This window comes from Chiloscyllium plagiosum, unplaced genomic scaffold (genome assembly GCF_037043375.1).
Source record: "Chiloscyllium plagiosum isolate Xiang-an unplaced genomic scaffold, Cpla_swu_hap1 HiC_scaffold_27, whole genome shotgun sequence".
NCBI lineage: Eukaryota > Metazoa > Chordata > Chondrichthyes > Orectolobiformes > Hemiscylliidae > Chiloscyllium > Chiloscyllium plagiosum.
In genome coordinates, this window is record NW_028270165.1 from 10,610,282 (window position 1) to 10,633,845 (window position 23,564).

General features: G+C 44.9%; 1 protein-coding gene and 1 long non-coding RNA gene across 9 annotated transcripts in view; both read left to right on the forward strand.

Moving 5' to 3' along the window:
• LOC148143086 (uncharacterized) overlaps positions 1 to 23,564 on the forward strand; it is a 260,306-nt gene that overhangs the window by 60,164 nt on the left and 176,578 nt on the right. The gene's annotated exons all lie outside the window — the stretch shown is intronic.
• Positions 194 to 23,426, forward strand: LOC148143089 (uncharacterized). Of its 8 annotated transcripts, none has more exons than XR_015751105.1 (4): positions 194 to 426; positions 1,193 to 1,474; positions 10,153 to 10,346; positions 22,813 to 23,426. It is a non-coding gene; the product is annotated as an uncharacterized LOC148143089 (long non-coding RNA). The 8 variants fall into 8 exon arrangements; XR_015751108.1 differs by lacking the exons at positions 194 to 426; positions 1,193 to 1,474 and adding exons at positions 3,288 to 3,302; positions 6,372 to 6,497; XR_015751106.1 differs by lacking the exon at positions 1,193 to 1,474 and having other exon boundaries at positions 210 to 426.

Consider the following 23,564-nt stretch of genomic DNA (forward strand, 5'->3'; position numbering starts at 1 on the left):
ATACGGCGGTTCTGATTGGCCGGCGGACCAGTCTCCTTCCGGTCATCCAGGGATTCCAATTGGCTCACAGTTTAACTGTGTGATGTCATAACGCGTGGTCAATAGAAGAGAACCATCTTGGAACACGGGATCGTCATCGGCCAGCTCCCACCGTACGTCCCGCCCCGTATGAGGACGTCACAACGCGGAAGTAGTGCGATCAGTTTCAGACTGAGACCTCCCCAACTCTGGGCAATATCTGGGAGCAAAGCAATATCTCCCCCTTTCTATTCCTCATTCTGGGAGGGAGAGAGAAGAGGGAAGGCACTGTACACTTGTATCAACTGGCGGCGGATAGTGTGAATGCAAGCGAAGAGCTTTCAGATTCGCGCTCTCTTAAGGCTTTCTGATCCTCATGGCATTTATCAGAACTGGAACGTGAAAAGGGTCAGAGATTTGTCTAGTGTTATTGAGTTGTTAAACATTCAACGTGCTCTTCGTGGTTTTCTCACATTCGATTATAATTAATTGTTGTAATTATGTGTTGTAGCTATGTCATATACTTCCAATTATGCTGTTATTGAAGGGGACGGTAAGTGAGCATTGGACAGAGTCCTAGAGATGTCCAGCGTGGGAACAGACCCCTCAGTCTAACTCGTTCATGCTGACCAGTTAATCTGGATAAATCTAGTCCCATTTACCAACACTTGGCCCATATCCCTGTGAACCTTTCTTAATTCATTCACCCATCCAGATGCCTTTTAAATATTGTAATTGTGCAAGCCTCCACCACTTTCTCTGCAGATCATTCCATTTGTACAAAGAGAGTCCATTCATCAGTCTAACAATGGCAGGGAAGAAGCTCTTTCTGAATCTGTTGGTGCATGTGTTTCCAGATTCTGTATCTTCTGAAGTTGTGAGAGAGCATTAGGGGGTTGGCAGCATTTCTGCGGCAAAGAGAAGTGTAGGTGGAGACCATGGATGGTAGGTTGACTTCCATGATGGTCTGCGATGCGCATAAAACCTTCTGGGTATCTTATCATTCTGGACAAAGCAGTAGCCGGACTAGGTTGTTACACATCCAGATAGAACACTTTCTATAGTGCATCTGTAAAAGTTAGTGAGGGTCATTATTGACACACTGAATTGCATAAGCCTCCTGAGGAAGTGTTGTTGTGCTATCCTGACTGAGATTGCCCCTTCATTTTTCCAGATGGTGAGAACAACCCACCGTGCAGTTTGCATTGCTGACAGAAAGCAGTTTGTGTTCAGCAGCAGCTTAGTCATTCACGCACTAGGTGCTGTGAGATTAAAAGTACGGGCAGCCATGAGGAACCAGAGGTATTTCCAACCGACATTCAAACTGATCAATCTAAACCTTGAAGTCTCAAACGAAATCTAAAAGTTCACTTCGCCAAAAGCTAATGGAGGCATCCTCATAAAATTACCAGATATACTTGGAATCCTGAGAAGAATTCAAGTGAATCCTAGAAAGGTATTGCATGTCTTGGACTATTCCCAGTAAGTGAATGAACTATCAAGATTCATATAAAGATTTGTGGGAACTATGGCAGGGAAGGAAAGAAAACTAGATTTACAATTTAATGCCATACATACTATTCTGCAAAGTTACTCCTGTTGATTAGGTTTTCACATTTTTAAACAAAAAAAAAGTTGTTCTTCCAGTTAATGACTGGGTTTTCAAACTTCTCTTCAAAATGAATAATTTTTCTCTTCAAACTGAATGATTGTAACAAAACTGCATCTCATTGTTGAATTTTGAATCTGTAGGATGTGCTTGGTAAAGTTTGAATGAACAATATTTCAAAGTGAATTTTATCATGTTAAGTACCAAGACGTTCTGGAGAGGAAAGACTTGTCCTTGTGTGTTTTGCAACACTTAATCAAGGTCAGTTCAATAGAAGAAGCAGCCAGGTTGATGCTCGAGTTGACAGCTCGGGCAAAACAGCTGAAATAATGCAGGCAGTAGCACAGCAATTAGGGTTCGAAAGTTAGCCAAAAATATAAAAACAGGTTGGAAAGTTTCTTCAGCTTTCTTTAAAAAAAGTTAACAAAATAAGTGTTGGTTCTATAGAAAATGAGTCTGGAGATTCAATAACGGAGTATAAAGAGATGGTAGATGAATTGAAAAGAGCTTGAATCTGTCTTCACTAGAGAGGATACAAGTAACACCCTGGAACTAGCTGTAAATCAGGAATTGAAAAGGAGGGAGGAACTGAAGAAAATTACAATTACCAGGGAAACTGACTAAACTGTTGGAACTACGAGTTGACAAGTTCCGGGTACCTGAAGGATTTCATCCAAGACTCTTAAAGAAACACTAACCAGTGAAATAGTTAAAACATTGGTTTTAATTTTCCAAACGCCATTAGTTTCAGGGAAGGTTTCTTTAAATTGGTAAACTCTTTTTTCTTCGAGGAGGGAGACAGAGAATGGGAAACTGCAGACCATTTACCTTAACATATGTCATAGGGAAAATGTCGAAAGGTATAATTAAAGATGTTATGACAAGGCACTTGTATAAGTTCAAGGTAATCAGGCAGCGTGAATGTATTTTTGTCAATGGGAAATAATGTTGTAGTAATGTTTTGAAGAACTGCCTCTTCCCAATGCGACTGAGCTGATGAATCTCCAGTGCTGACAGGGAATGGTATCCCTTCCCCCAGTCCCCACATTCCCACGACTTCTCCGCAGTTCTGGTGTCCTTTTGGCTCTCTGTTTCTGATGAACAAGTGAAACTGTGATCACACTCAGGAAACGTGTACAGTCACTCCCTCCTGCGAATAGTGTAATAGTTCTTCAGTCTGTGTAACTGGTTAAAGCTCCTTCCCACAGTCAGCTCACTGGGGGACACTCTGTCTGTCTGTCTGTCTTTCTCTCTCTCTCTCTCTCTCTCTCTCAACAAGGGGAAAAGATGTACAAAAGTTGAGCAGCGAGACAAAATGCAAAAGCAATAAAACAATTGTGGCTGTACCCTTTTTTTCCCTTTTGGCACTTGGACATTTAAATGTATAAATAACACCATCTCCAAAAAACGTATTACGCATGCCTGCCAGTGTCAGCAAAACACTGGGCATTGTCATCGCTGTCTGGAAAAAACGGCGCGCGACCTTCTCTTGATGGACCAATAGGACGCCCAGGAGGACCAGAAAGAGACTGGTCTTCCTGCCAATCAGAGCCATCCCATTGACTGAATGCGGAAATTGGACCATGAGGTGCTGAAGCTGCTGTTCTTCCTCTCTCTCTCTGCATGAAGATTGAGCTTTAACCAGACTGCAAATTCTTTCCTCTGTCCAATATCTGTGAGTGCGGTACTCTCTTTTTGCACCCGCTTTTCCATTTCTTTTTCGTTCTGGGGTTCAATTGTTGACTTGCAACAACTGAAAGGAAAGGGAGTGAATCCGGGAGGGGACAGACTCTGGAAACGTTGGTCCAGGTCTGTGTCGTAATGGGCAAAATAGACAGGCAGCAGGCTGCAAGACCACAGCAAGCCAGGCAACATCAGGAGGTGGAGGAGTCGATATCTTGGTGTAACCTTTGTTCAGGACTGGAATTGGGTACAGGGAGTGATACAGAGAAAAGGGGTGCTTGGGACACGATGGTGAAGTGGGGATAGGTGAAGACAGGTGGAGGGTGCGACCTGATTGGTCAATGGGAGGAAGGAATCTGGTTGGTGGCAGAGAGGAGTGCAAAGGAGGGGTCGAGGCTGAGAAAGTAATCGGGGGATGGGAAGTGAAGTTATTTGAAATTGGGGAACTCTGTGTTGAGTCCTCTGGGCTGTAGGCTGCCCAGGTGGAAGATGGGGTGTTGTTCCTCCAAGTTGTGGTTTAGTTTGTTGTGGCAATGGAGGAGGCCAAAGATGTTCATGTCAGAAATGGAGTGGGAAGGGGAATTAAAATGGGTGGTGAGGGGGAGGTCTGGTCAGCCTCTGCGGACCCGGCTGCAATGCTCGGCGAACCATTCCCAAGTTTACGCTCGGTCTCCCCGATGTAGAGAATACCACAATTTGCAAATGGATACCGTAATGTGAAGTTATAGCCTTTGTTGTGAAAAAAAGCAGAAAGGAGGTGTATTGTTTAAACGTTAATGTATTGGGTTGTGGAGAAAAGGAGAACTGCAGATGCCGGAGATTCGAGTCAAAATGTGGCACTGGGAAAACACAGTAGGTCAGGCAGCATCCAAGGAGCAGGGGAGTCGATGTTTCGGACCCGACCCCTTCATCATGAATGCTGTATGGATGTACAAAGGGGCCTCAGCGTCCTTCGACACCAGTCAATGCCAGTTGTCAAACAGGCGCAGCAAGCAATCAGCATGGCAAATGGTATTTTGCCAAGAGGAATTCTGTTGTAAAGTGCAGATGCTTTCCTCCAGTTAGGTGGTCGTTGAATATATCCAAGGCTGCATTCATCTGATTTTTGAACATCAAATAAGTGAACGCAAGAAAATGATTTTACAGAGTTACATTTAGAGTCATACATCACAGAAACAGACCCTTCAGTCCAACTAGTCCGTGCTGACTATATTCACAAACGAAACTAGTCCCACCTGCCTGCGTTTGGCCCATGCCCCTCCCAACCTTTCCTATTCATGTATTTATTCAAATGTCTTTTCAATGTTGTTACTGTACCTGCACCCACCACTTCTTCTGGACATTCATTACACACACAAACCACTGTATGCCAAAAAAGTTACCCATCATGCCTTTTTAAAGTCTTTCTCCTCACCCCTTCAAATTTGCTGCCTAATCTTGAAACCCCCACCCGAGGGAAAGGATACACAGCGGTCACCTCATCTATGTCCCTCATGATTTTATAAACTTCGGTAAGGTCACCTCTTAGCCTCCTATGCTCCAGTGAAAATGTCCCAGCCTATCCTCGTAGATGTTGGCAGATTCATATCCAGTTATGATCTGTTGAATGCTGGTGCAGGCTTGAAAGACCAAATAGCTTACTCCTGATTCCAGTTCTCACACTGTGTCCAGGACAGCAAGAGACCATAGGACATAGGAGCAGAAATTAGGCCATTCAGCCCATCGGGTCTGCTCCGCCATTTAATAATGGCTGATGGGTTTCTCAACCCCATTCTCTCACTTTGTCCCCGTAACCCTCTATCCCCTGGATATTCAAAGTCTCCATCTCAGTCCTAAATATCCACAATGACAGGCCTCCACAGCCTTCTGTGGTAGTGAATTCCATAGATTCACCACTCACCACCATACCACTCGAAGGCTGTGCCCACTGGTTCTAGTCTCTCCAACCAATGGAAACATCTTCCCAATGTCCACTCTATTCAGGCCGTTCAGGATTCAGTATTGTTTATGTTTCAATTAGAACCCCCCTCCCCCCAAGTGTGGGCCTGTTAACCAGCATGAACCAGACCCTGCAGGTTGTGGTACAGCAGGGATTAGGTTGAGCAAACTGAGAATGGAGGGAGATTATGTGGGATGGAGATTTTCAAATTCTAGGGAATGAGAGAGGAAAAAAGAGTTCACTATAAATTAGAATTGATTGGATGGGCTGAAGAGCCAAGGAGTGGCAGATGAAAATGCGTGGTTTGCATTTTGGTCAAGCAATGCAGGCAGGACTGACACACTTCAGAGGGGTGTTGTAGAACAAAGAGACCTTGGAGTGCAGGTTCATAGTTTGTTGAAGGTGGAGTTGCTGTAGACAGGATAGTGAAGAAAGCATTTGGTATGCTTTCCTTTATTGGTCAGAGCATTGAGTATAGGAGTTGGGAGGTCACGTTGCAGCTGTACAGGCCATGTTTGGAAGACTGCATTTGTTTCTGGTCTCCCTGTTATTGGAAAGATATTGTGTAACTTTGAAAGGGGTGAGAAAATATTGACAAGGCTGTTGCCAGAGTTGGAGGGTTTAAACTACAGGGAGAGCCTGAATACACTGGGGATATTTTCCCTGGAGCATCGGAGGCTGAGGGGTGACCATGTTGACATTCATACGCGGCATGGCTAGGGTGAATACCCAAGGTCTTTACCCCAGGGTAGGGGAGTCCAAAACTAGAGGGACATATGTTTGAGGTGAGAGGGGAATTTTAAAATTCTTCTGATTGCGTACATGAATAGAAAGGATTTAGAGGGATATGGACCACATGCAGGCAAATTGGACTAGATTAATTTAGGATACCTGTTTGGCACAGACAAGTTGGACCGAAGGGTCTGTTTCCGTGCTGTATGACTTTAATCGTCTTCTGTGAAAGCAGAAATCTGATGGTGAAGACTGGAGTTTCAGGATGTTTTGCCCTTACTGGGAGCAGAGATGTTTGACTGAAATGTGTTGGTGTTAATGTCTTGATGTTCCATTTTGCTCCCACCTTCCTGGGGACGTTAACCATTTCGTATCTGGTTGTTCATCAAGAAGCTGCATTGCACCCTGAATTGACAATTTTTTTTTTGCTGAGTGAGGCAATACTTCCTTCGAGTTACGCTGTACCAAGGATCCAGTTACAAAGGGACAGCTTGGTGGTGACAAACAGTAAAGAAGGTGAGGTGGGATGGGTGGAGAGTGTGTGTGCTTTGAACTGTTTAAAAAGCAGTTCATTTTTCTACGCTTTTTTGCCGGGGGGCTTCTGAAGCTGTAACAAAGCTGGGTCACAATAAAGGTTACCCGAACTTACTGCCGGGCTCAGATTCTCATTGAAAGCTTTGAGCTCCAAGAGTTTTAATTTTTAAAGCTGCTCATTTCTTTCAGCCTGCTGCACGAAGTTTCCAATGTCGCATATCAAATGGAGCAGTGAATGAGAAGCTAGTATCTTGAGAAATTGGGAATTTTTCAGACGTGCAGAGTAAGTCATTTCATTGGCATTGTAAAGTATAATAGCAGCATCGGGAGGTGTGGGCTGTGTTCACGAGATACGATATGGAGGGGCTGGTATTGGAGTGGGGTGGATAGAGTTAAATATCTCACAACACCAGGTTATAGTCCAACAGGTTTATTTGGAAGCACTCGCTTTTGGAGTGCTGCTCCTTCATCGGGTAGCTGTGGAGCAGGGTAATAAGACAGAGATTTTATAGCAAAAGATCACAGTGTCATGCAACTGATAGGATATATTGAACAAGCCTAGATTGCTGTTACCTCTTTCATCTTTTAGAATGGGTTGCAGGTTTTGGTTCATTAATATAAATCTTTTAAATCACATTCTCGAGATGACTTAAGGTTTTATAAAAAATAGGTGACATCTCAGTTCAGACAATGCTTTAAAGGTGTGAGGTTCGAGTCTATCAGTATCCCAATCTTGAATCAGACTGGTCCTATTTCCAAAGTAGGAATTTATAAAATATTACATGGATTGACTGCCTGCAGTTTGCGTGGTAACAGTTGTTATTTTGTGATCCATTCCAAGTGAAAATTATCCTCTGCGCAGACATGGGTGAACAGTCTGTTTTTGTGCATTGTGCGGGATCAGGCTAGCAGCTTTTAAATCCTTATGTTCAGCAGCAGAAGCAAACTGTAGATCAACAATCGTATTCTGAGAGTGGTACTTCCAGCCCTGGTTAATCCCATTGGGTCAACAGAGAGAGAGAGGGAGAGGATGTCACATCTAAAGTTCATACAGAATAGTTGTTTCGGTTGTTCAGCCAGTTGAGTTGGTTCTGCACTCAGATGAGACTGGATATTGCTTTTTAATGGATCATAATTGAAACAACAATGGAACACCTTAAATTCAAGGAATTTTGATGGGCAAATCGAACCTTGAAGAGATAATGTTCTTCCATTAATAACGTTGGGTGACCCAAATTAGACATTTTTAGTGATAGCTCCACAATCATATTCCTGCTGGATTTTTTTTTTCTGGGCAAACAATTTCAGATGAGAGAAATTCTGTATCCTGGGAAGGCAGTGAAATAAAAAACGGTTGTTTAAAGCATTTTAACTGTGGACCCACGAGCTCTTGTCCATTAAATCTCTTTATTTGCAGAAATAGCCCTTGAAAATGTTCACGTCCCTTTAAAATGCAGATTGCCCCCTTTAGATATGACGCCGTTCCGTTAGATGTCGGAATATCTGTTTAAATTGAGCCGTGAGCTTTCCCAATGTAGACAGGGCTCCTGGAAACGTGGCAGTGTCCCCCCTGCAGCTGCAGAGCGAGACAGGAGAGTTTGTTTTTGTGAATGAGCAGTTGTAGCGCGAGGTGGCTGTTGCTTGGTGACGGTGAGGCTCCCCCGGCCCCGCCCATCCCCCCCGTGCAGACGTCACGCGGGGGCGAAGGCGGTTGGGAGGAGAAGTCGCTCGAGCGGGGAAGCGGCGGGAGGGCGGCCGTTAGGAAAATGGCGCCGTGCGGCCCGGGGCAGACATCCGTCACTGGGCACCGCCGCCTTCCTGGCGCAGCTGCTGTGTCACGGCCACACCGGCCGGCTGTACAGCAGGCAGGAGCCGGTGAGCATTCTGGAGGCGGATGGGGTTAAGGGCCTGCTTGGGAACTCGTCGGCCGCCTGGGTGGTGGAGTTCTACTGGTCGTGGGGCGGCCCCTGTGTCAACTATGGGGCCACCTGGAAGGTACTGGGCCCGGGAGGTGAAAGGTGAGGCAGGTTGTGGGGGGGACGGAGGGGAAGGAATGTGCGTCCCGTCCCGTCCCGTCCCTACACTCTCGTTCCATCTGCTTTTACTGGGGCTTGTGATTTTTACCCTCACTCTTTTAATCCTTGTGCTGTTTATCCTCTCTTTTTCAAAATCCCTGCGCTGTTTACTCCTTGCTATTACCTGTGCAATTCCCCAGCATGTATATGTTCCTCAGTCATTGAAGGGGTAGGATCCTGTTGAGAATGGTTAGTACTAAGCCTTGTTAACAAGGACATACACTAGTTTGTAATTTGTCAAGGTATGCTTCTCATAGAGTTGTACAGACCCTTTGGTCCAACCTGTCCATGCTGACCAGATATCCAAAATTAGTGTTGACAGTATAGTGCTGGATAAACACAGCAGCTCAGGCAGCATCCAAGGAGCAGGAGAATCGATGTTTCGGGCATAAGCCCTTCATCATAATGAAGTGCTTATGCCCGAAACGTCAATTCTCCTGCTCCTCAGGTGCTGCCTGACCTGCTGTGCTTTTACAGCACTACACTCTCTCTCCTCTGATCTCCAGCATCTGCAGTCCTCACTTTCTCCTAGTTGATTTCAACATTACTGCGAAGTCTCTTCCATGGATGCCTACCTGGAAGAAGTTCTCCTCCTCTGTCTATAAAGATCTGAGAGTCCCTCTCTCACTGTAACCCCCCCCCCCCAAGTCCTCTCCTCTGCCCAGAATTTCTTCAGCCATGTCCTCAAACAATTTGACTACCACAGCCATATCTCCTTTCTCATTGCTTAGCTATGGAACCATCTGATCCCACATGGACTCCAGACCACATTCAGACTAACCCAGTTTGGACCTGAACAGGATACCCCAGTACACACTACAAATCCAAAACCTTCACCAACGATTCTCTTTTTGGATCCTCCACTGCACACTATCAGCCATCTACTTTACCTGCAGTCAGTCCTGCCCAAGCTCAGAGCCTCACTTTTCCCAGAACTGCAACCCAGATTCTACATCCTCAGAAAAGATTCCTGTTCAAGGGCTTATGCCCAAAATGTCAATTCTCCTGCTCCTCTGATGCTGCCTGACCTGCTGTGCTTTTCCAACACTCTCAACTCTGATCTCCAGCATCTGCAGTCCTCACTTTCTCCGAGATATCCTAAATTAATCTAGTCCCATTTGCCAGCACTTGGCTCTTATTCCTCTAAACTCTTCCTATTCATATACCCATCCAGATACCTTTTTAAATGTTGTAATTGAACCAGCCTCCACAACTTCCTCCAGCAGCTCCTTCCATACACGCACCACACTCTGCATGGAAACGATGCCCCTTAGGTACCTTTTATATCTTTCCGCTCTCAACCTAAACCTATGCCCTCTAGTTCTGAACTTTACCGCTACACTGGGGAAAACACAAAGAGATTGAGCAGCCAGACAAAATGCCAAAACAATAAAATGTCAAGCCATGTGGGAAAGAAAAATTGTGGCTCTACCCTTTTTTCTCCTCTTGGTATTTGGACACTTAATATCTGTCAGTAACACTAGTATCGCCACAGAGCATATTGCAGGGCGCGTGTTCAGTGGTGTCACCAAAATATTTGGCATGTTCCTTGCTGTCGGCAGAAAAGGCGCAAGATCTTCTTTTGATGGACCGATAAGGAACACTGGAGAACCTGAAGGTGACTTGTCCTCTTGCCAATCAGAGCTCCCCTACTGTCTGAAAGCAGAAGCTGGACCATGACCTTCTGAAGCTGCTGCTGCTCCACTCTCTCAGAATGAAGATTGAGCTTCAGCCCAGACTGCACCTTCCTTCCTCTGTCTAACATCTGTGAGTACAACACTCTTGTCTCACCCCTTTTTCTATTTATTTTTCATTCTGGGGTTTAATTGTTGAGATGCAGCAACTGAAAGGAGAGGGAACAAATCCAGGGAGGGGGCAGACTCGGGAAATGTTGGTCCAGGTCTGTGTCTCAATTGGCAAAATAGACCGGCAGGAGGCTGGAAGAATGCAGCAAGCCAGGTAGCATCAGGAGGTGGAGAAGTTGACGTTTCGGGTGTAACCCTTGTTCCAGACTGGGGATGGGTGTAGGGGAAGGTGCAGAACAAGGGTGTGCTGGGGACAGGGTGGTGAAGTGGAGATAGCTGGAGAGAGGTAGAGGGTACAACCTGGTTGATAAGTGGGTGGAAGGAATCTGGTTGGTGGTAAGGAAGAGTGGAATGGGAAGGACTGGGAAGGGAGTCGGTGATGGAAAGGGAGGTTATTTGAAATTGGAAAACGCGGTGTTGAGGCCTCCGGGCTGTTGGCTGCCCAGGCGGAAGATGAGGTGTTCCTTTAATTTACAGTTTGGTTCGTTGTGGAAATGCAGGAGGCCTAAAGTGATTATGTCAGAAAGGGAGTGGGAAAGGCAATTAAAATGGGTGGTGACTGGGAGGTCCATTTGGACTCTGCGGCTTCAGCTGTGGACCATTCCCCAAGTTTACGTTTGGTCTCCCCGATGTCGAGAAGACCATATTTGGCAAACACATGGCAAATACAGTACCGCAATTTGAAGTTATTGCCTTTGCTGTGAAAAAAAAACAGAAAGGAGGTGCATTGTTTAAATGGTGATATATTGGGATGTGGAGAAGATGAGGTCTGCAGATACTGGAGATCAGAGTTGAAAAGTGTGGTGCTGGAAAAGCACAGCAGGTTAGGCAGAATCCGAGGAGTAGGACAATCCACGTTTTGGGCATGAGCCCTTCATCAGGAATGATGTATGGATGTACAAAGGGGGTTCAGTGTCAAGCGAACGCCAGTTGTCAGACAGGTGCAACAAGCAATGAGCAAAGCAAGTGGTACATTAGCAAGAGGAACTGAGTTCAGAATTGGAGATGTCTTCCTGCAGTGAGGGGCTCATTGAATATATTCAAGGCTAGGTTCACTTGATCTTTGAACAACAAAGAAGTGGATGTTTATGGGGGGAAAGCAGAAAATGGTTTTAAGATCAGTACAGAACAGTTAGTCATACAACACAGAAACAGACCCTTCAGTCCAACTACTCCATGCTGACTATGTACTGAAACTAAACTAGTCTCACCTAGATTGGCCCATATCACTCAGAACCTTTCCTATTCATGTACTTATCCAAATGCCTTTTAAACATTGTAACTGTACCTGCATCCACCACTTCCTCTGGACATTCATTCCACACAAACCACTCTGTTTAAAAAAAAAAAATCATGCCCCTCATGACTTTTTAAACCTTTGTCCTCTCTCCTTCAAAATTGCTCTCTAATCTTGAAACCCCCACCCAGGGAAAGGGCCCCTGCCTTTCATCTCATCTATCCCCTTCATGATTTTGTAAACCTCTATAAGGTCACTTCTCAATCTCCTGTGGTCCAGTGAAAACGAGTGTGGTGCTGGAAAAATACAGCTGGTCAGGCAACATCCGAGCAGCAGGAAAATCTACGTTTTGGGCATAAGCTCTGATGAAGGACATATGCCTGAACCGTCGATTTTCCTGCTTTTCAGATGCTGCCTGACCTGTAACTTTCTAGCACCGCACTCTGGACTCTGATCTCCAGCATCTGCAGCCCTCACTTACTTCCAGTGAAAACGTCTCAGCCTATCCACCGAAATGGAAGTAGATTCATATCCAGTTATGATCTGTTCAATGCTGGTCCAAGCTCGAAAGACCAAATGGCCTACTCCTGCTCCCAATTCTGACACTGTGTCCAGGACATCAACAGACCACAAGACATAGGAGCAGAAATAATGCTATTCTGCCCATCAGCTCTGCTCCATCATTTTATCATGGCTGATGAGTTTTGTCAAACCCTTTATTGGTCAGTGGATTGAGTATAGGAGTTGGGAGGTTATGTTGAGGCAGTACAGGAGATCTGGAATACTGCATACAGTTCTGGTCTCTCTACTATAGGAAAGATGTTGTGAAACTTTGAAAGGGTTTTGAAAAGAGTTACAAGGCTGTTGCCAGAGTTGGTGAGTTTGAGCTACAGGGAGAGGCTGAGTAGGCCAGCAATGTTTTCCCTGGAGTATTCAAGGCTGAGGTGACCTTAGAAGTTTCTAAGGGGCATGGATAGGGTGAATAGGGTTTGTTCCCAGGGTAGGGGAGTCCAGAACAAGAGTGGCATAGGTTTAAGGTGGGTGAGGAAAGGGACCTGAGAGGCATTTTTTTCATGCAGAGGGTGGTGTATGTATGGAACAAACTAACAGAGGAAGTGGAGGAGGCTGGTACAATTACAACATTTTAAAAGGCATCTGGCTGAGTACATGAATAGGAAGGGTTTAGAGGGATGTGGCCTAAATGCTAGCAAATGAGACGAGATTAATTAGGATATCTGGTCGGTACGGACGGGTTGGACGGAAGGGTCTGTTTCCATGCTATATGATTCTAATCGTCTTCGGTGAAAGCAGAAATGTGGTTATGAAGAATGGACTTTTTTGCCCTTAGTGGGAGCAGAAGAAGTTACAGTAAAATCTTTCAATTGTGAGACTGCAACTGAGTACATCCGGGATTTTGGTGGGAGATGGGAATTCATTGCACTGTGGAATGCAGCCCTACCCTATCCACACATTTCTGCTGGTGGATGAGACCAGGTCTCAAGATTAGGGGGAGTAGATTTAGGACAGACATTAAGAGGAACCACTATTCCCAGAGAGTCATGAATCTATGGAATTCTTTGCCTGTGGAAGCAGTAGAGGCAGCTTCATTAAGTATATTGAAGACACGGTTGGATGGGTTTTGCATGGTCAGGGACTTAAGGGTAGTTGGTACAATGCAGGGAGGAGGAGCTGAGACGATGGATAAATCAGCCATGATCTTAAATGGCGGAGCGGACTGGGCGAGCCAAATGGCCTACTCTTGCTTCTATTACTATGAAACTATAACCCTGCATTTCCCATGGTTCACCATGGCATGTTGGAACCGGCGGTCAATGAGTTGAGCATCCCTGAATACTTCTAAGTGCCCGTCACGTTCCTCCTCATCTGAACAGATCCTGTGTATGCGTAGGGCTTGTCCATAAGGGGATGGCTGTTTTGGGTGGAAGCATCGTGAGGTTATGTGTGGGTTTGAGGTTGTGTGTGGTGCTGAGTTGCTGCCCATCCTTGATGGAGATGCAGGTGTCCAAGAATGAGACAGATAGTAGAGAATAGTCCAAAATGAGTTTGATGGTGGGATGGAACATGTTGATATCACTGTATAGCTTTTTCCGTGACTCCTCTCCATGCGTCCAGAAGAAGAAAGTGTCGTCAATGTACCTGGTGTATAGTTTTGGTTGGAGGTCCTGCGTAGAGAAGTCGTCTTGTTCGAACCTGTGCGTAAAAATGTTGGCATATTGGGGTGCAAATTTGTTCCCATGGCTGTTCCATGTGTCTGAAGAACTGGTTGTCAAAGGTGAAGATGTTGTGATCGAGGATAAAGTGGATGAGTTGTAGGACGGTGGTCAGAGATTGGCATTGAGTAATGAGGCTGTTGCCGTGATGCCGACATTATGAGAGTACTGGTCCATGGGTGCTGAGTTTCTGTAAGAAATCTGTAGTGTCGTGACAAAAGCTAGGGGTTCCCTGAATGATGGGTTTCAATGCCTTCGACATTGTGTGAGAACCTCTCCAGCTGAGTCCTATTGCCAGGGATGTGCAAGTTAGGATGGATTAGCCATGGGAAATACGGAGTAAGGGGGTAGGTATGGGTGGGATGCAATATAGAGGGCCAGAATGGAATAGATGGGCCGAATGACCTGCTTCCACGTTGTCAGGATTCTATGACGCCCCCAACAAAGGAGAATTTTATCTGCATCTATCCTGTCAAGCCCCTTTCAGAATTCTACTGGTTTGAATAAGATCACTTCTGGTTCATAGAGGTATACAGCACGGTCCAACCCCTTCATACCGACCAGGATTCCCAAATTAAACTAGTCCCATTTGCCTGCATTTGCCCATATCCCTCTCAACCTTTCTCTTCATGTACCCATCTAAATGTTGTTTAAATGTTGTAGCTGTACCTGCATCTACCACATCCTCAGCAAGTTCATTCCACATGCAAACAACACTCAGTCAAAACGTTGCCCTTCAGGTTCCTTTTAAATCTCTCTCCCTCTCTCATTAGAACAATATGCGCCCCCACCCCACCGTTTTGAGCACCCCGATGCTAAGGAACAGTCCTTTGCTATAATCCTTACCTCCACTCCTCAGATTTTATAAATCTCAATGAGGTCACCCCTCAACCTCCTGTGCTCCACCCTCTCCTTATAACTCAAACCCTCCAGTCCTGGTGACGTTCTGGTAAATCTTTACCAAACCCCCTCTAATAGAGTTCTTCCTATTACAGGGTCACCAGAACTGTACTCAGTACTCTAAAATGGCCTCACCAACATTCTGTATAACCTCAACATGATGTCTCAACTCAGAAACTCAACAGCATGAACAATGAAGGCATTTGTGCTAAATGCCTTCTTAACCACTCTACCTACCAGTGATGCAACTTTCAAAGAATTGTGTACCTGAACTCCTACTCTCCCATGTCTCTCTGTTTTACAACATGACCCAAAACCCTACCATTAACTGTACAAGTCCTGCCTGCCCTTGTTTTAGCAAAACACAATCCCTCGCTTTTATTCATAGCACACACACACACACACACACACACACCCCAACACTCCACCACACACACTTTACCAAGCATGCGCACATGCTTACATGCACTCTCCACACAAACCCACATGCACACAATCAGACTCTCTCATGCATGCATGGACACACACACTTAACTCTATGAGATTACTTTGTATTGGCAGAGTTATATTTGCAGATTCATTCAATTTGGCTCAAACAGCACACAATTTGCAGGCAGTCAATCCATGTAACATTTTATAAATTCCTATTTTGGAAAAAGAACCAGTCTGATTCAAGATTGGGATACTGACAGACTCGAACATCACACTTTTCATGCATTGTTTGAGCTGAGATGCCACCCTTTTTTTTAAAATAAAACCTTAAGTCATCTCGAGAACGTGACTGAAAAGAGAAGCGAGTCAAACAGTCAGGGCAGGCAGGAACAAGGTAGGACTAATAAGTTAAACTGCATTTATTTCAATTCAAGGGGCCTGACAGGGAACGCAGATGAACTCAGGGCATGGTTAGGAACATGGGACTGGAATATCATAGCAATTACAGAAACGTGGCTCAGGGATGGGCAGGACCAGCAGCTTCATGTTCCAGGGTACAAGTGCTACAGGAAGAATAGAAAGGGAGGCAAGAGAGGAGGGGGTGGGGTGGCATTTTTGATAAGGGATAGCATTACAGCTGTGCTGAGGGAGGATATTACCGGAAATACATCTAGGGAAGTTATTTGGGTGGAACTGAGAAATAAGAAAGGGATGATAACCTTATTGGGATTGTATCATAGACCCCCTAATAGTCAGAGGGAAATTGAGAAACAAACTTGTAAGGAGATCTCTGCTATCTGTAAGAAAAATAGGGTGGTAATGATAGGGGATTTTAACTTTCCAAACATAGACTGGGACTGCCATAGTGTTAAATGTTTAGATGGAGAGGAATTTGTCAAGTGTGTACAAGACAATTTTCTGATTCGGTATGCGGATGTACCAACTAGAGAAGGTGCAAACCTTAACTTACTCTTGGGAAATAAGGCAGGGCAGGTGACTGGGGTGTCAGTGGGGGAGCACTTTGGAGCCAGCGACCATAATTCTATTAGATTTAAAATAATGATGGAAAAGGATTGACCAGATTGTAAATTGGAGAAAGGCCAATTGTGACGGTATTCGGCAAGAACTTTTGAAAGCTGATTGGGGACAGATGTTCGCAGGTAAAGGGACGGCTGGAAAATGGGAAGCCTTCAGAAATGAGATAATGAGAATCCAGAGAGAGTATATTCCTGTTAGGGTAAAAGGAAAGGCTGGTAGGTATAAGGAATGCTGGATGACGAAAGAAATTGAGGGTTTGGTTAAGAAAAAGGAAGCATATGTTATGTATAGTGAATCCTTAGAGTATAAAAGAAGTAGAAGTATACTTAAGAGGGAAATCAGGAGGGCAAAAAGTGGACATGAGATAGCTTTGGCAAGTAAAATTAAGGAGAATCCAAAGAGTTTTTACATATATATATATATATATATATATATATAAGGACAAAAGGGTAACTAGGGAGAGAATAGGGCCCCTCAAAGATCAGCATGGCGGTCTTTGTGTGGAGCCGCAGAAAATGGGGGAGATACTAAATTAGTATTTTGCATCAGTATTTACTGTGGAAAAGGATATGGAAGATATAGATTGTAGGGAAATAGATGGTGACATCTTGCAAAATGTCCATATTACAGAGGAGAAAATGCTGCATGTCTTGAAACCACCTAAAAGTGGATAAATTCCCAGGACCTGATCAGGTGTACCCTAGAACTCTGTGAGAAGCTAGAGAAGTGATTGTTGGGCCTCTTGCTGAGATATTTGTATCATTGATCGTCAACAGGTGAGGTGCCGGAAGACTGAAGGTTGGGTAACGTGTTGCCACTGTTTAAGAAGGGTGGTAAGGACAAGCCAGCAAACTAGAGACCAGTGAGCCGAAGTTGTTGGAGGGAATCCTGAGGGACAGTATGTACATGTATTTGGAAAGGCAACGACTGATTAGGGATAGTCAGATTGAGTTTTTTGAGGAAGTAACAAAGAGGATTGATGAGGGAAGAGTGGTAGATGTGATGTATATGGACTTCAGTAAGGCGTTCGACAAGGTTGCCCATGGGAGACTGATTAGCAAGGTTAGATCTCACGGAATACAGGTAGAACTAGCCATTTGGATACAGAACTGGCTCCAAAGGTAGAAGACGGAGGGTGGTGGTGGAGGATTGTTTTTCAGGCTGGAGGCCTGTGACCAGTGGAGTGTCACAAGGATCAGTGCTGGGTCCTCTACTTTTTGTCATTTACCTAAATGATTTTGGATGTAAGCATAAGAGGAACAGTTAGTAAGTTTGCAGATGACACCAAAGTTGGAGGGGTAGTGAACAGCGAAGAGTTACCTCAGATTACAACAGGATCTTGACCACATGGGCCAATGGGCTGAGAAGTGGCAGATGTAGTTTAATTCAGATAAAAGTGAGGTGCTGCATTTTGGGAAAGCAGATCTTAGCAGGATTTTTTCACTTCATGGTAAGGATCAATGAGGCAAAATGAGGACTGCAGATGCTGGAAACCAGAGTTTCGATCAGAGTGGTGCTGGAAAAGCACAGCAAGTCAGGCTGCATCCGAGGTGCAGGAAAATTGATGTTTCAGACAAAAGCCCTTCGTCAGGAATAAAGCTCTATTCCTGATGAAGGGATTTTGCCCGAAATGTTGATTTACCTGTTCCTCGGATGCTACCTGACCTGCTGTGCTTTTCCAGTGCCACTCTGATTTAAACACTTAATGGTAAGGTCCTAGGGAGTGTTGTTAAACAAAGAGACCTCGGAGTGCAGGTTCATAGCTCCTTGAAAGTGGAGTTGCAGGTAGATAGGATAGTGAAGAGGGTGTTTGGTATGCTTTCTTTTATTGGTCAGAGTATTCAGTACAGGAGTTGGGGGGTCATGTTGTGGCTGTACAGGACATTGGTAGGGCATTTAAGAGGCATTTGGATGGGTATATGAATAGGAAGGGTTTGGTGGGATATGGGCCAGGTGCTGGCAAGTGGGACCAGATTGGGTTAGGATATCTGGTTGGCATGGACAAGTTGGACCGAAGGGTCTGTTTTCATGCTGTACATCTCTGTGACTCTGTGTTCTGGGATTTACATATTAATGAACTGAAACCTGCAACCCGTTCTAAAAGAGGAAAGACTGAATAGCAACCTAGGGTTGTTCAATATATCCTATCAGTTGCATGACACTGATTTTTTTCTATAAAATCTCAGTCTTATGATCATGCACCACAACTCCCCGATGAAGGAGCAGCGCTCCAAAAGCTAGTGCTTCCAAATAAACCTGTTGGACTGTAACCTGGTGTTGTGTGATTTTTAACTTTACCCACCGCAGTCCAATACCGGCACCTCCACCACAATTCTAGTGAACACAGCCCACACCTCCTGGTGCTGCCAGGAAACATTACAATGCTGATGAAGCGAAGCACTCTGCACTCCTGAAAAACTTACAATTTCAAACAAAACTAGATACTCATTCACTGCTCCTGCTGATACATGACATTGGAAATTCAGTGCAGGAGGCTGAAAGAAAGGATCAGCTTTAAAACAAAACCTCTTGGAGTTCAAAGCTTTCAATGAGAGTCTGAGCCCGGCGATAAGTTCAGGTCACCTTCAATGCGACCCAACTTTGTTACAGCTTCAGATCTCCTCAACAAAAAGACACATAAAAGATAGCTCAAGGTCAAAGCTCACACACTCCCCACTCCACTTTCTTTACTATTGGTCACCACCGAGTTGTCCCTTTGTAATTGCATCCTTGGTACAGCCGTAACCCGGAGGAGGTATTGCCTCACCCAGCAATTTCATCCCATACACTGCATCCAAGTCAGTTTCTCCCCACACATTTGCCCGGCTGGGGCAGTGTTGAGTCAACCATATTGCTGTGGGTCGGCAGGGCACAGGCATGGGTAAAGCTCTTACTGCACTCTGGGCAGCTGAAGGCCTCTCCCTGGCATGGACCCACTGGTGCCTCAGCAGAATGAATAACTTGTATAGGCCTTCCTGCACTCTGTGCAGAGGAACAGCCTTTCCCGCAGTTGCCACACTTCCATGGTTTCTTCATGGGGCAGGATTCCTCAGGTTTCTCCATGGCCAAAGCTTCAGCTACAAGTGAGTGACTGTATAGCAACTTCATGCCGTGAATTCGTCTTTCCAGGCTGTTTCAGGTTCCAAACTCCAAGGTCATGTTGCGGCTGTATAGGACATTGGTTAGGCCATTGTTGGTATATTGCGTGCAATTCTGGTCTCCTTCCTATCGGGAAGATGTTGTGAAACTTGAAAGGGTTCAGAAAAGATTTACAAGCATGTTGCCAAAGTTGGAGGATTTGAGCTATGGGAGAGGCTGAACAGGTTGGGGCTGTTTTCCCTGCAGCATCAGAGATTGAGGGGTGACCTTACAGAGGTTTACAAAATTATGAGGGGCATGGATAGGGTAAATAGACTAAGTCTTTTCCCTGGGGTCGGGGAGTCCAGAACTAGAGGGCATATGTTTAGGGTGAGAGGGGAAAGATATAAAAGAGACCTAAGGGGCAACTTTTTCACACAGAGGGTGGTACGTGTATGAAATGAACTGCCAGAGAATGCGGTGGAGGCTGATATAATTGTAACATTTAAAAGGCATTTGGATGAATAGGAAGGGTTTGGAGGGATATGGGCTGGGTGCTGGTAGGTGGGACTCTATTGTGTTGAGATATCTGGACGGGTTGGACTGAAGGGTCTGTTTCCATGCTGTACATCTCTATGACTCTTATGATAATTGGTAAACGAGTTAAGTCATAAAGGTTAGGTCATCTTTATCTTGAGATACAAAGGACTTGCAGCTTGCAGAGTGTGGTTAGTACTTTCTCATTGGTCTACTTCTGCATTCTAGTGGTTTTAGTAGTTAGTTGTTTATACAGCTATAGACACAAGCAGCAGCTCGTCACGTAGCAATGCAGAAGCCATCTTGTGCAGCTCCTTCAGCCATTTTATCCTACCTTCCAGAGGCCCCATATCCTCTCTCACTCCCTCCATTCTCACTTTGTTGAACCTAATCCCTGCTGTACCTCATCCTGAAGTGTCTGGTTCTTGCTGATTAACAGGTGTCACAAAGCTAGTACCTTTTTTTCCTAAAAGATGTTCCTTGGCTCAAGGAGACTGTGTCTTTGACTTTTTTTCCCAGAGGGGTAATAAACTGGGTCAATCTCCAAGCAGTCTGGTTTGGTACAGAGATGAAAAGGATTTTAAGAGGCCTTTTGTTTATATGTAAACTGATGAGATTTCAGGCCAACGTGGTCATTTTAGAAGTGACCTGTATAAAAAAAAGGGACGTAGTCAGCTCTCGAACTGGTTGGAAGTTCAGGGAGCTGTGTGGAAACTCTGTCTCTCTTTTCTGCCTCTCAACTTCAATCTGTAAGTATGTGTTCTATTTATACTGGTTTTCAAATTGAGTTTGCTTATTGGGACTGTTGTATATATTCGAACAGCATAATTAAGTCTAGTTGGATAGGCTGAGTTCTGTAGGGGTTCTTTATTCTGATCTTTGTGTTTTAATTGTGTAATTTTGTGAATAATTGTTGTCTGTTTTAAAATCTAGTAATCAACCAAGCTAACTTACTCCAGGTAATTTTTACTGTACACTTACTGAAACAAATTGCAAAGTTATAGTGTGGGGCTGCCTGCTTAAGAATGTTTTGCATGGTCTGGTTTAGTCCATAACACAGGCCCCCACACAGGGGAGATCTAATTGAAACATACCGAACACTGAACGGCCTGGGCAGAGTGGATGTTGGGAAGATGTTTCCACTGACAGAAGAGACTAGAAACCGAGGCCACAGCCTTTGAGTAAAGGGAAGACCTTTTAGAACCGAGATAAGGAGGAACCTTTCAACCAGAGAGTGGCGAATCTATTGAATTCATTGCCACAGAAGGCTGTGCAGGCCAGGTCGCTGAGGATATTTAAGACTGAGATAGATAGGCTCTTGAGTATCAAGGGGATCGAGAGTTACGGGGAGAAAGCGGGAGAATGGGATTGAGAAACTTATCCGCCACGATTGAATGGTATGAAGATACCTGATGGGCTGAATAGCCTAATTTTGTGCTCCAATGTTTTATGGTCTCTTGCTGTCCTTAGACTCATGAGGGTGAGAATTGGGAGCAGGAGTAGGCCATTTGGTCTTTCGGGCCTGCACTAGCATTGAACAGATCATAACTGGATATGAATATACCTACATCGAGGTGGATATGCTGGGACACTTTTCACTGCAGCACAAGAGGTTGAGAGGTGACCTTAGTTTATAAAGTCAAGAAGGGATATTGATGTGCGTGGTAGATGCTGTTTCCTTCGGGTGGGGGTTTCAAGATTAGGGAGTACATTTTTAAGGTGAGAGGAGAAAGATTTAAAAAAAGAGACATGAAGAGCACCTTTTTCTTTTGGTTTAAGTGTGGAATCACTTTCAATGTCCTGAGGAAATGGTGGATGCAGGAACTGTCAACATTTAAGACATTTGGATAAGTACACTAATAGGAAAGGTTTGGAGGGATATAGGTCAAACTAGATGGGACTAGTTTAGTTTGTGAATATAGTCAGCATGGACTAGTTGGACTGAAGGGTCTGTTTCTGTGCTGTATTACTTTGTAACTATTCTGTACTGGTCTTAAAAACATTTTTTTTAATTTCCCCATCACCATCCACTTTGTTCAAAAATCAGATGAATTCAGCCTTGAATATATTCAATGACCCTTCACAACTGCAGGAAGACATCCTCACTTCTGAACTCAATTCCTCTTGCTAATATATCACTTGCCTTGCTGATTGCTTGTTTCACCTGTCTGACAATTGGCATTGACTAGTGTAGAAGGACGCTGAGCTGAAAATGTGTTGCTGGAAAAGCGCAGCAGGTCAGGTAGCATCCTAGGAACAGGAGAATCGCTGTTTCGGGCATGAGCCCTTCTTCAGGAATGAGGAGAGTGTGCCAAGCAGGCTAAGATAAAAGGTAGGGAGGAGGGACTTGGAGGAGAGGCATTGGAAATGCGATAGGTGGAAGGAGGTTAAGGTGAGGGTGATAGGCCGGAGTGGGGGTGGGGGTGGAGAGGTCAGGAAGAAGATTGCAGGTTAGGAAGGTGGTGCGGAGTTCGAGGGTTGGGACTGAGACAAGGTGGAGGGAGGGGAAATGAGGAAACTGGAGAAATCTGAATTCATCCCTTGTGGTTGGAGGGTTCCTAGGTGGAAGATGAGGCGCTCTTCCTCCAGCTGTCGTGTTGCAATGGTTTGGCGATGGAGGAGTCCAAGGACCTGCATATCCTTGGTGGAGTGGGAGGGGGAGTTGAAGTGTTGAGTCACAGGGTGGTTGGGTTGGTTGGTCCGGGTGTCCCAGAGGTGTTCTCTGAAACGTTCCGTAAGTTGGCAGGCCTGTAGAAGGCCCTTTGTACATCCACACATCATTCCTGATGAAGGGCTCATGTTGGAAATGTTGACTCTCCTGTTCCTTGGATACTGTCTGACCTGCTGTGCTTTTCCAGCGCCACACTTTGACTCTTAACCTCTAGCATCTGCAGTCCTCACTTCCTTCACATCCCAATGTGTCACTTTTAACAATGCAACTCCTTTCTGCTTTTTATTCCACAGTAAAGGCTATATTACCACATTGTGGTAATGCAATTGCCATGTGTTTGCCAACTGAGAACAGATCTGGACCAACGTTTCCGTAGTCCGTCCCCTCCCTGGATTCACTCCCTTTCCTTTCACTTGCTGTAAGTCAACAATTGAAGCCCAGAATGCAAAACCAGAAACGGAAAAGAGTGCTGTACCTCACAGATGTTGGACAGAGGAATGAAGTTGCAGTCTGGGGTGATGCTCAACCATCATTCAGGGAGAGATTAGCAGCTTCCAAAGCTCATTGTCCAACTTCCGCATTCAGAGAATGGGGAGCTCTGAATGGCAGGAGGTCCAGTCTCTTTCCGATTCTCCAGGGCTCTCTATTGGACCATCAAAAGAAGGTCGCAAACCGTTTGTGCGGAAATCTAGGAGAATGCGCAGATTTTTGCTGACACCGAAGAGCATAAGCAGTCCTTTGCTGACTCTGTGACTCTTGTTCTACATAGTTGGAACCTATATCACAAGACTAGGAATATGCCATTCACCCATTACAGCCTGTATTCAACTGTGGCCTAACTGCGCATATTTCAATGCAGGTTCAGAAAGGTGTCTGCAGCTTTTTAATAAAATTGAAGATGCTTTAATGATGTTTCTGAATATATAATTTTAGCTATTCTTCATTTTAAAGATCAGCCATTTCTCATACACCCCCATCTCTCATATAGACTCATCAACATCCATTCTCTCTCTTTTCTGAGAAAGTCTTGATACAGCAATCAAAG